The sequence below is a fragment of the Rhipicephalus sanguineus genome, chromosome 11 (genome assembly GCF_013339695.2).
Source record: "Rhipicephalus sanguineus isolate Rsan-2018 chromosome 11, BIME_Rsan_1.4, whole genome shotgun sequence".
NCBI classification, from domain to species: domain Eukaryota; kingdom Metazoa; phylum Arthropoda; class Arachnida; order Ixodida; family Ixodidae; genus Rhipicephalus; species Rhipicephalus sanguineus.
The window spans coordinates 106,485,224-106,495,946 of record NC_051186.1 but is presented as its reverse complement, the minus strand read 5'-3'; positions in this window follow the sequence as shown (position 1 = coordinate 106,495,946).

The following is a 10,723-nucleotide window of genomic DNA, read 5'->3' as shown; positions in this document are numbered from 1 at the left end:
TCATTCGCGCGGCAGCTTCTGCTTCTGCAATGTCAATTAGGCTCGTCGATTTAGCATGTGCGGTCGCGCGCATCGGTCATATCCTGTTTTGCTTTATTTCGTGTTTTTGTCGTGATTCATAGAGATTATGAACGTATGTATCACATGTTGGCCCGAATGCAAGTATGTTTCTGTGAAGCGGCTATTAGGCTGACTGATGGCCAGGCCTAGTCCCGTAATAATCTCTGCGGAGAAATGGACGCCTCACATTGCACACCTCGCCTTTTCTTAGGATTTACAGATTCCATATAAACCACAGGCTTCTGCCATTTTTAAAGGTCAGTTAATTTTCGTTGGATTGCATTCTGTATTTGAGAATCATAAAAAATGAACAAAATAAAATTTGTCGCGTTGCATCGTGGGATGCATGTGCAACATGCTTCAGCAGCACGTGAGAGCGTAATTCATGAAGAATACGTGATTAATCTGTTCAGACATAAAATATAGGCTAACGTTTCTGTTCATGTTTCTGTTCAGGCACATGAACGGACCTCTGTTTATTACGTGAGCTGATTTCAGTTAACTAACCGCATATGATTTTTATTAGTCGCTTGATGGGTTTGAAGGTTACATTAGCTTAATGGGCATGTGTCACGTAAGAAATTCGAAGAACTTACGCATCTGTCACGTGCCCAACTAGCGACAATGTACTAGTTCGTCACTTCTTGCACAGGGATGTATGCATGTAACGAGAGCCTGGGCGCGCTTTTCTATTCGATTCCAATTTCTCAGGGGATGATATTCAAACGCGCGTTTAAGGGGAAGAGTTGGTCATTTTTGTAGAGTTAGCTACACTGGCCGAGCCGGAGTAGTTTCACATGCGCGTACAAGAGCCGTGCTACGCATGCGCGAGGAGCAGTGATGTCACACAGCTCGCGCACCGGAGCCGCTACCTCCGCGCACTCCGCCGCCACCGCTCGCGACTCGCCGGTCTGGGTATTCCGGAGGAGTGACGTCATAGCCGCGGCAGACGGTGCGCGCGCAGCTGTGCGCCTTCGCTGTGCAGTCACCATCTGACACTGCGCGGGAGCCGCTTGATAGCGCCTCTGGCTGGCGTTTGCCAGTGTGGTATAGCCATGGCGAAGGAGAGCGCAAATGCTGCTCACCGGCGTAGAAGAACGGACAAGTTGAACTCATCGGATCTCGAAGTAGCTGCCGGGCAATTAGCGGTTGAGCGTAGGAAGAATGAACAGAAGAAGGCTAAACGTACTGCGGAGACACTGGAGCAGAGGGAGGAACGTCTAGCAAAGGCGCGTCGCCAGGAGCTGAGCGATGTGCCCGACCACCTCTGCAGCAGAAAACAACAAGACGCCGTCGACGACGTGAAGGCACGCCGATCGACTGACTGTACGGGGAAACTTAGAGAAAGCGCCAGTGCGACTCGGACTTTGAGATGGACGTCCTAAACAATCCATTTGGATATGTGTGAGACGTGTGTAAGACTGTGGCACATTCAAGACTTCACGCTGCTAAGTAGTGCCATGCGGTTGAGTTGAGCGGCGGCGCCAGTGTGGGGTGAAACCATGACGTGTATTATAGAATAATCAGCTGAAACTTAGCTCACGCTACGTATATCCCGGCATAGCCGAGCTAAGCCACTAAAAGTTTTTCTCAATGCCGTGATGACACTTTGCCTTGACTGTCTCAATGCACGCATTCGAACTTGTGACTTATGTATCCCCTTTTTTGTTAACCACCTTCTTCCTCTGAAAGCCCGGCACCTGTTAGCAGAATGGCAAGGTTCTCTACCACGTCGTTTGCGCCTGGTGAATTAAAAAAAATCCTCGCTCACTGTCGCCGTGCGGTGATATCGAGCTTTCGCATTTTCACGCCATCCTCTGTTAGGTATTACTGTGCATAACAAAATTCTCTTTTCTCCTATATTTGCCGGTGGTATTTACTCTTGATGTTTAATAATAAGCGCTACAAGGACTGAATTATGACTTCCTTATCGATCGGGCTATTTGTTGGTTTTCGTAAGAACAAAAATAATTGTCAAAATTTTTAGTTTTTGTCTTTTCCTTGGGGAATTTAAAGGGGCCCGGCAGCACATTTGCAAGTTACTATTGAGTGGCTTCATTGAGGGAGTATATTGTCTCTCGAATCGACCGTCGCAAAAGTTTTAACATACGTCAAGTATCAGCAGCGCTACAGAGATGGTCTTTCGATGTAGGTGCTTTTTCTCTTCTCTCGTCTCGACCAGCGCGCTCAAACCTAAGCAAGGAGGGATTGCATGGGGAAAAGAAGTTACGTTACGCGTGGGTCATAACTTTGAGCACTTTTTCGTTCATTTTTTTTCAAACCTGCGGCAGCCTCCCGTGCCGGCCTCGGTATCTCTTCAGCTCACGATCCTCATCAGCCAATGGCCAATAATTTGGTATTTACGGCGCGGTCATTTGTGCGTGTGGCATACTCTATAGAAAGAAGAGATAACGATTTCCAGCTGACATTGAAAATCAATTGTGAATTCTAGGCCGCGTGGTGCGCTATATTGTTTGGCTTGCGAATTCTCAGAAGGCTGGATTACCAATCGGCAGCGTTTTGTGATCATGCTAAAAAGTGCTGCAGGGCCCCTCTAAACAGAAGAAAAGGTCACACAACTCATTAAAGTAGTTGGGAGCTTCTATAAGTGTCTGTGAGTGTTAGGATCGTCAGCAAATCGCATCGCGGCGCCCTGGTAGGCAGCGGCCAATCATCGTTGCGATTTTTTTCTCCAGATCAATCAATCAATAATCGTTTTATTTTCCACTTCAGGAAGCAGAGGGCATGGGAAGAAAAAGCTCTTGGGAGCGTGACTAGGGTTCCCAGCCGATTACAGTTCAGCATGCAGTGACGGTATACAAAAACTGGCGTACATAAGTATAAACACGCAGAGAGCATACATTATTCATGCACATATTCACAAAAAAAGAACGCAGCAGGTGTACGCAATAAAAACATACATCAAATATTAGTTCAAAGCTGACATTTTAGGTATCAGATCACGAAAAAAGCATGAAGCGCAGGCCTGCAACAAGAAATATCAAAATCATTTTGCTATAAAAGATTTAACACAGAGGACAAAGTTACTCTTAGCATCTGGGTCCCGTAATTTGTGCGTGGTGTTCTTGTTTCGTACATTCTCACGAGCCGTAAGGGATACGAAGAAGAGTATTCAACTAACTCTGCCAAATCTGCAAGCATTGGAATATTGTTCTTTATTTCATATTTATATCTCAGAACAAGGGGTAAGTTATGCGTATTAAAACCGTTGGGATATCGGCAGCTCGGAAGAGCTGTGCCCAAAGAGTTGCGGGCTATTTAGAGTTTGTACAGCTTCCCTAATGGTCTCCACACTACGTTGCCGTCTTGTGTCTTGACTGGACAAGCCCGTACTACATCGTACTGACCCGGAAAAAGTTTTGCCACGCGTCCAAGGGGCCCGATGTACTCGGAAACGCGCAGGGTTTCCCGACAGGGACCATCCCCACTTCTATGTCCTTGCTAGTACGCGATAGATCGCGGTGAAGAGTGCTGCTCTAGGAGGTACTCCTTTCTCTATACCAGAAGGAAGGTTTCTTTTGAAAGCCCGTTCGTGTATCCAAGGTGCACTGCTCGAGTGGTGACGGACGTGAACAACAAAATGTGTCATTTGCAGGTTGTATCAGCGAGAGTAATTTTCTTTATATGAAGGGGTCCTGCAATGTCGATCCCAGTTACTTCAAACGGCCTTGAAGAGACAAATTGATCCAGTGGCAGTGGAGAGAGAAAGAGAAAAAAACTTTATTAGAAAATCAGTCAATTCAGGTCAGCAGAAAACCTACTTCCACCGTCGCCCCTAGCCGTCGGCCGGAATCACTTGAGTCATGGCAGCAGCAACGGCTTCACTGAGGATGACGGAGGAGTCTGGTGCACTTTCGCTGGATTTGTGGGATACTTTTAGCACAGAAAATACGCGTTAACATCTCGTCTTATTTTCTTACGAGCACAAATAATCCAGAAGCGCTGGCAGACTTGTGCCATGGTACTCTGAACGCCTCTATGTAACGCTCAGCAATGCTCCTCCATAATTGTCAATAAGCTGAGGTGGTTGCGTCTTCGTAAAAAATGGTATGCTTCTCTTCGCATGTAGTGTCCATTCGTTCCACAAGTCCTCCAAATCGAAGTTGTTTACTCTCATCGATGAAAGGGTGAAGTTTTTTTAAACAGAGCGTTTATGAGTCACAGTTCCATTCAGTATATGATGTATGTGCGTAAAAAAAACCTCTCGTTGGACGCGACGAATTCAGAACTTTTGGGCCTTGACTGTCTATTCTGTTGATATTGTGGCCGAATTAAATATAGAGCATCTGCGTCTTCGATTCACAAACAGAAAGATCCAAGCTGTGGCACGCAGAAGGTTTTTCAGACTGCTAAACTTCACTTTTTGAGCGCACAAATCAACAAGGCTGAAAAGCGATGCCGACACAGCGCTTTCGTTCTTTTTCATTTGTGCGCTCAAAAAGTGAAACATAAATTACCAACATGCCCAAGCATACGCTTCTTCATGCTAAACGTCGTCATGTCAATATTTCCTCTTGTTATGTGCTTGAAGAATAACGCTTGGTGGTTCGTATGCTGGCTCAATGTTCTTGCCGTAAGTGGAAAATCTTCCTGGTTCTGTAGACTATGCAGATCTCGGCTGATCCGAGATCTGCACGACTCTAGGACCCTGCACGAATCTAGGACCCTTCCAACACTCACTGTTCTCACGAAGACTTGGAATCCCAGGACGACCGAATATACTTTATTAGCCTTCTTCCTGCGACGTCTTCTATAAGCTCTAGTCTTGGCAGCGTAATTGCTTTTACCGGCGCAATTCGTGATTTGGCTGCTCCTAGTGACGTGGTCACGTAACCAAGGATGTCGACCGTTCTCAATTATGGGCAAGCCCCGTATGTTTCAAGCCGGCGTCCAGAAGACATGAAGCTCATCTTACACTATCTCTGCCCTTGTACCATCTCTTACACATCGCGGTACCTTCAGCGAAGGGAGTAGGATAACATCGGAACTCCATTCTTTCCATTGCGCCTTTATCTCTTCAGGCAAGTCTTCATCCAATGGACTCTTTGAAGCCCATAATCAGTAAAACAACAGGTTTGCTGTCACCGTAAACGGAGAGATTTTGTCAAGCGGATCCAAAACTCTAGAAGCAGTCATAAGTATGGTGTGTTTCATGTCACCTTTGGCTTTACTAAGGTACTTTAGCAGATAACTTGGCGAGACTTCCGACAGATCATTCGTCGTCTCTGAGTGCATTCGTAAAACATATGTCTTATATGACCCATCTGTTTGCTCGCCGTTTCGATCAAACACTTCTTGCAGCTGCTTGTCATTTGTTTTCCACTTACGCAGGTTTATGCCGGCATCGCACATGATTGTTTTGTAGCGAAGCTTATTGGAACCCTGAAGTGGGTCGTCCTCTCCGGCCCCTTCTAGTGGGCTGCCCTCTTCGGACAGAGCGCAGCTCGCGCAGAGTCGGCCCCGCCTTGACTGTCGCTGTCGTTCATCTTCGCCGAGTGTCCGCCAATAAACATCTTTATAATTTTGATTTCTTGTAGTTTTCAAACGGTAGAGCAACTGTATACCTTCCATTTGACTTGCTGATCGTCTTTCGGAATCGCTCAAGGGTCTGGTACGGGGTGGAGACACACTGGTCAGCAATAGCCATCGCTTCTGCTTGCCAAAATTAATGTAAAATCTCTGAGGTTGCCTCTTCGTCGGTAGAAGTATCTGCTCGTAGCGCAGACCATCAAGTTCGTACCACGCTCCATGAATGCTGTGCGCCGGATTGGTCCATGTATAGTTCATTTGAAGAATGAATTTATAGCGACCAATCCTCCTGTATCTGTGCTTTGCACTTGTTCACCGGTCAGTAGTTGAGTATAGATTACAGAAGCAACTGCATCTCTTTCAGTTGTAAATGGCATTCCAGAACGACCTATCTACTTTTTTTTTATCAGCGGAGCTGTTCACAGTCGAACCTTTGCAGTGATTGTGTAGATATGCTGGCGTGGTCTTCAGGGTAGGGTGAGGCTCGGTGGCGAGGGTGAGCCAATGGGAGCTGAGCCTGCAGTGGTGATTGTGAGGCTCGGCGGAAAGTGCGTGAAATATTAATATTAATAACTGGGGTTTAACGTCCCAAAACCAGGATATGATTATGAGAGACGCCGTTGTGGAGGGATCCGGAAATTTCGACCGGGGTTCTTTAACGTGCGCCTAAATCTGTGTACACGGGCCTCATACATTTTCGCCTCCATCGAAAATGCAGCCGCCGCGGCCGGGACTCGATCCCGCGACCTTCGAGCCAGCACTCAAGCACCATAACCACTAGACCACCGTGGTGGGGCAGTGCGTGAAATCGCAGCTTTCTGCTTGTGTGGAAAGGTGTGTCAGATCGGAGCTGTCTGCTAGGAGTAGACTCGAGAGGGAGTGGTGCAGCGGGCATGTGATGCACAGCAGCAGCGTTTGCAACGCTGCTTGCGTTCCAGCGCAGCCGTGATAGTAATACACCTATTGAACGAGCGGGCTGTTGAAATAGGCCACGGCTGCACTAGAACGCTACCGCAGAGTTCGAGCGCGGCTTTTAATGAGGACATCGCCCCTACATAGCTTAACCTATAGTGTGCAATAAAGAGCAATGAATACACGCAGAAATACTTAAGAAAATCTTCTAAAACATAAAAATACCCAAATGATTGCAAAAATAGAAAAACAGAAATGCAATTATCTGAGGAAGAGGGTGACAAGCTTCGTAGTATGGATGGCGCTCACAGAGTAGAGGTTGCTGAACTTTTTTTTAGCAATGTACGTGCTGCTCGGTGATTTTTGGCGTCGTCTAAAGAAAGCCCACGAAGTATGTAATAAGACCACCTGGCGGCGCTCGTGCGCTACTGTATTGCAGCGCTACCGACTCTGGTTCCAGCGAAAGAATGGGTGCGCGCACCTTCACTCTATCGGCCATCAGGGTGTGCATTTGAACCATAACATGCAAACTGAAACCGCAAGTGATGTGCAGTTTTTTGAAAATGTTTATGTGCACGGGGAAACGTGGGACAGTCCCACCGACATCTAAATACTGACGTTCATTTTATCTCTACTCCGGCAGCTTTCACTACATATCCGCGTGTTTTGCACTGCCCTCTTACCGCTTATGCCTATGCAGCTCTCGCTGCGCCTGAGCAGTTATCACCTATGTAGATATCGCTCTAAGAATTCTTCTTCTCTGAGAAGGCGTTATATTTAGCACTCCCTTCCAGGCTACCGCGATAGTTGTAAGCAAAGAGAAGGAGAACAGAAAAGCCGATGAATGTAAAGTGGAGGCTGAGAGCGCCAAACAACTTTATTTATCCCAACTTAAGTGGCTGCGAGAAGGTGAGGAATCCTACTCATGGTAGGCCTCCCATACCCTCTCAGCTCACCTCAGTATAGCCTCCTGAAGTGCGAACTCTGCTGCCATGGCCTTACACCATTGATGGCCTGCTCGTAGGGTCAATGTAACGCCCTAGAGTTGCTGCAGAAAATGTATTATGTGCGCGTCTTTAATTTTAACGCAATAGCGTTAAAGAGCTCGTTTCGCAGAAATTCTGGTGGCTTCGGCATCGGTGGCAGCATACTTGGTTGTGAGCGAAAAAGCACCGTTCGCCTTGAGCGAGAATTGTAGATAGATGCAAATAAAGAAAGGAGCCGGAGGGAGTTTGCTCTTTGCATTTCCTTGCGGCGCAGTTTTGGACTCCACCTAGAAGCGAAGGCAGTTATTCATACTTGCGCAATTACCACTGTAAAACACTACTCATTTAAAGTAGTCGAATTTTATGGTTGCAATACCAGTGCTAAGTGTCGGGGAACAGATGTTCTTGAAAAAGAATATTTGTCTAAAGTTCTGTGCTTTTGTAGCATTTATTGACCCATCTGTATGTGCAACCATGAAAAGTACAACGTTTTATACTGCAACTCATTCCAAAAAGAACTGTAATATTTTTGGCGAAAGGCATCAATTACTGGAATGCGTGAAAACTTTTGAGGTCTTGCTTATGTTTGCGTTTACGAACAAGTATATTTATAAAATATCCGAGAACACTTCAGCCCCTCTCATCAGTTTCGAACGCGCAAACAATAATTTACACTTAAAAGTACACTAAAAGCAAATAGCAAATAATGTCAGAGTGAAATCTCAATGTATGACAACGTAAAAAAACGGCAATATTAACAACAGCAATACCCTACTTACCGAGAAATTAAGCTAAATATATCACACGACGTGCGCCACGAGTGGGACATTTTGGAAAAATCCCGAGGACGTGAGAGCGCCCGACTACAATTAATCACCAGTAATCAAACTAGCTGCAATAAAAAGGAACCTTCCGTGCAGGAAGAGGCGTAATGATATGCTACTTGTTCGTTTCTGTTTGATTCATGGAAAAAGACCCTATTTGGCGTTGCCACGGGGAACAGCGCGCGTGGTTCAAAGGTTCCGTTTTCGCCGAACTGCGCTTCGCCCAGCGCCCGGCTTCGCTGACGCGGTCGCGTCTCAGTGCTAGTTTCGGCATCGCGTTCTGCCGCGTGTGTTTTGCGCGCTCGTGAAAGTCGCTCTGACAGAAAGTTCGACAAAATGCCGCATGCATGTGATGTTGCCGGATGCCCGAATGGTGCACGCCGCCGGTGCACGCCGCAATGCGGTAAAGGCGAGCAACGTTGGTCACGGCAACAGTGACGTGATAAAGACCGCTGTCAGGCTGGTGATTTGAAGTGCGCTAACGCGATGCGGACCACTAAAACGTGATTTTATTTAAAATGACCACTTCCTTAGCACAAAAGTAGCACTACGACGTCTCTGGACCGCTATTTCAACAATAAAGGTCGACTAAATAAATGTCGACTTTGCCTTTAGTGTCCCTTTAAACGCCCGCCCAGCATTTAGAAAAAGCCGCCTGTATGCGCTGCCAATGCCGCATGCAGGATGTGATGACTGCGCGAGGAGCGACCAAGAAAGCAGGAACGAGAGAAAGACAGTGTCGCGTATCACCACTGTGCAATACTTTGCATATGTGTTGCGATAGAGACTGACGCGTATGTGTATGCCACTGCATGCGCTTCGAACGTAGTCATGTTCCGGGAGAAGCATAAATTTCATTACTTAAAATACGAATAGTAATTAACCTGAGTTACCGGTACAAGCACAGTGTTAAGTGAAAACAGCATAGTCGCACAGATCACTGAAAATAGATCTTCTAACAAAAACCTCAAGTGTCTATTGATTACATTTTCTTTTGTCTGTATATTAGAATAGTATAAATTATGATGCAAGGAGTGCCACTGATGGTATACTCATGTACTGAAGTATCAGTTTGCTCGCAGTCGCACTGCTCGAATAGCAGAAACAGTCTTGATTGTAAAATATCATACAATGCTCTAAATACAGACAATTTTTCGTGAAAACAAGTCATAAATAATAGGTTATTGGCCTGTGCTGGAATATATAAACCTAATTATCGCACGCATTGAACAAAGAAATACATACCTGCGGGATAAAAACATAAATCGACGCTTTTGTCGCATCCTACAAAGGAAATAATTCAGTTGTAAATTACCGCAAACAACATTTGTCGAATTTACCTGCTACGTTTTAGAGAGCGATCACTTCTTACGCAATCTTTTAAGGTGGCCCTGCTATCCCCTCACGTAGCGCACCTGCAGATTTCTTTGACGATTCATTCATCAATCAAAAAACTGGTTGTGGTAACCTGTGTGAACTCCTTCGAGAGATTATAAGGAATCAAATACGACTAGCAAGCTTGTGGGTACACATAAAGTCAGTCAAGCAGAATAGCCTTCCGAGAAGGAATTACGTGCGTGGAAAAAACAAAGTGACCACCTGCGTTAAATGAACAGCTGAGAAACAGAAAATAAATGTCATTGAGCTACTGTACCGCATGTACCAAACGTTTCCGCAAATCTTCTGTCCTCTGCCAAGAATATAGCTTAGGCACAGGTTCGTTCTCTTTCAAGGCGAAAGCTTTACACGCCTCATGAAAGGCGAAGATTTACCGTCAGTGCCGCCGGCGTCAACACGAATGATGATTGGTGCCAGAATTATCACGTGAAGTTATGACGTCTTCATGAGGTCGCGGATCGTCAAAATTTGTGACGTCATCTGATGTCATATTATGTGACGCCATGTAATGACGTAATCACATGAAATCGTCGCTTGGTCAAAGGTCACCCGATTACGGAGGCAGTGCAAAACCCCCTTAAGTGAACAAAGCTTTCGGAGGGGGCGGTGGAGAATCAATACATCGATTTCCAAAAAAAAACACATATTTCACCTTCGAGTCGTCTTAGGCGGATGCGTATGTGACCACGCGCGTTGCTGAGAATGGGTAGTTTTTCTGCACCTTCTATATATCTTAAATTTTCAGTGATGCTGCGAGAAGCACAGCGTCATAGAAAAAAGTGTATTAAGCCAGTATATACCATAATCAATGACAAATAGAAATGATTTTTCAGTTTTTTTGGGCTTCGAAGATTAATAATGAAAATAAAAAAGTAAATGACCGAAGTAAAATTTTTATTTATTTCTTTTTTAACCCTTTCAGACGCCAACTATGAAAAACTCTCTCTGTATTCGTCAGATCGATGCACTGTTATTTCAAGACCCTTGTTGTTT